This window comes from Equus asinus, chromosome X (assembly GCF_041296235.1).
Source record: "Equus asinus isolate D_3611 breed Donkey chromosome X, EquAss-T2T_v2, whole genome shotgun sequence".
Lineage (NCBI taxonomy): Eukaryota > Metazoa > Chordata > Mammalia > Perissodactyla > Equidae > Equus > Equus asinus.
The window spans coordinates 28,550,728-28,553,253 of record NC_091820.1 but is presented as its reverse complement, the minus strand read 5'-3'; the positions used below and the strand labels follow the sequence as shown (position 1 = coordinate 28,553,253).

Here is a 2,526-nt window from a genome sequence, read left to right as displayed (position 1 = left end):
TAGGGGCGGGACTTCCGGTCTCGGCACATTGGAACCTGCTCTTTTGTTCTTCTTTGTTTCCGGTCTATCCCGGAAACGTGGCTGGGAGCGCTGGGCGGAGGTTGCTTCTCCGCTCGCTCTTCCACACCGAGCGGAGGTTGCTTCTCCGCTCGCTCTTCCACACCGAGCGGAGTTTGCTTCCCTGCAGGCTCTTCCACACCCAGGAGAGGACAGTTTCAAGGTTGGGACCTACTTTCATGCTTTGCAGGAGCTGTGATGCCCCAGCTCTAGCTTCCTATCGGTGAGATTTGGTTTACCCGGACTGTGGTGCAGACAACCTTGCTGTTGCACAGACGAACTTTTGCCTCGTGTTTGCTGGCACCCACTTGGGCGCCCCCTACAGGGGCCTCAGTACCTTGATGATGGTAGACGTAGCCGTACAGACGGAGCCCCCTGAGGGGTTTGTGTCTTTAGATGATGTGTTAATATTCTTCTCCCGGGAGGAGTGGGAGTTACTTGATGAGGCTCAGAAACGCCTATACTATAGAGTGATGCTAGAGACAGTTGGACTGGCGATCTCCGTGAGACTTGGAAATTCCAAATTCCCTGAGATTACCCAGCCTGAGCCAGAGAGAGTTTTCAGGGTTCCTGACAGTGTAGACACAGCTCTAGGCAAGACAGAGATGACCTGGGGGAACCTTAACACTAGCTCTTGGCATACAGTGGAGGCTGAAGATGCATCTTCTGAGCAGGGTGTTACTGTAAGAGTGTCACAGGAGAGCTCTCTTGAGGTGGGTCCTTCCATCCAAAACAGCCACCCATGTGACATGTGTGACCCCATCTTGAAATACATTTTGTGTGTGGCTGGGCATGAGGAAACATCCCCTGGGCAGCCACCGTATCCCTGTATGTCATGTGGGAGATCCTTCTGGTTCAATGCAAACCTTGACCAAATACAGAAGGAGCAGAGTGGAGAAGTATTGCCTAGAATAGAAAATGTCCGGACCATCTCTGTGGAGAGCTGGGAAAACCAAATGTCAGAGACCTTCCCTTTCGGAGAGGGTGAGGAGGACTTTTTGGCCAGCTCTGGACTTGCTCAGCTTGATGCCACTGAGGATGGGAAGACTCCACACAGGAGCGCTGAGTATGAGGAGGCCTTTCACACTGGGCAAATGGATTACAAGTGCAGTGAAAGTGGGGAAGCTTTCAGCCACAAAGATGAATTTGTTCGGCACCAGAACATCCACATGGGAGAAACGTATGATGAGTGCAGTGAATGTGGGAAATCATTTAGCCAGAGAGCCTACTTTCTATTACACAAGAAAAGTCACCTCAAAGCAAAACCTTACAAGTGCAGCGATTGTGGGAAAGCATTTTGCCACAAATTCAGCCTCAAAGTGCACCAGAGTCATCACACAGGATTCAGGCCTTATGAGTGTACTGAATGTGGGAAATCCTTTATCAAAAGATACCAGTTCGTTCAGCACCAGAGAGTTCACACTGGAGCAAAACCATACAACTGCAGTGAATGTGGGAAAGTCTTCAGCCGAAGAGACACACTTACTGAACACCAGAGAATTCACAGTGGAATAAAGCCTTTTATGTGTGGCGTATGTGGGAAAGCCTTTCTCCGTAAAAGGGCGCTTGGTAAGCATGAGAAAATCCACACTGGAGAAAAGCCCTATAAATGTGATGAATGTGGGAAATTCTTTCGCCACTGTTCCTGCCTTTCAAGACATAAGAAGATTCACAGTAAAACAGAGCCTTCTGCCTATGCATGCGCTGAATGTGATAAAACCTTCATCACTAATTTCAACCTTATTCGACACAAGAAAATTCACGCCAGAGCTCTTAGGCTTGTGGGTGAAGTGAAAGTGGAAAATTCTTTGGCGGCAACTTCAGCCTCATTCTACACGGGAGGTGTAACACCGGAGCAAGGCCTTATGTGTTCAGCAAATGTGGGAGAGCCTACAAAAGATGCTCTCACCTTATGTGGCATATGAAAGTTCACAGCAAAGAAAGGCCTCATGAGTGTAGCAGTTCTGGTGATCCTTTAGCTACGTTTATTTTTTTTTTTAAAGATTGGCCTTGATCATCTGTTGCCAATCTTTTTTTTTTTTCCTCTTCTTCTCAAAGAAGAAGGTCGTTCTGGTTGTATTATGTGGGACGCTGCCTCAGCATGGCTTGACAAGCTATGCCATGTCTGCACCCAAGATCCAAATTGGCAAAACCCTGGGCTGCCGAAGAGGAGCGTGTGAACTTAGCCATGGGGCTGTCCCCTGAAAATTATTTCTAATTAGTAATAATTTCCCCTCTATGTCTCCCTAGTTATAGTAAGCACTGTGTTGTGCAGCCCCCTTTAGCTGCATTTTGAAGTTTGTTTAGCACCAGAATCTTCACACTGGAGAGGCTTTAAGAAAGCAGGGAACGTGTTTTCTCCTTGCTCTATGTTGCGTGACTCACAAAAGAGAAAAACTCTGTAAATAGCATTTGAGATGGAGCCAACAACCAGAAGTTGAACTTCATACATCCAGGTATCCACTCTGG

The 2,526-nt window shown here is 47.7% G+C and overlaps 1 pseudogene; it reads left to right on the top strand.

Moving 5' to 3' along the window:
- The first annotated feature begins 401 nt into the window (after positions 1-401).
- On the top strand, positions 402-1,982 carry LOC123282385 (zinc finger protein 772 pseudogene; annotated as a pseudogene).
- Positions 1,983-2,526: the final 544 nt, after the last annotated feature.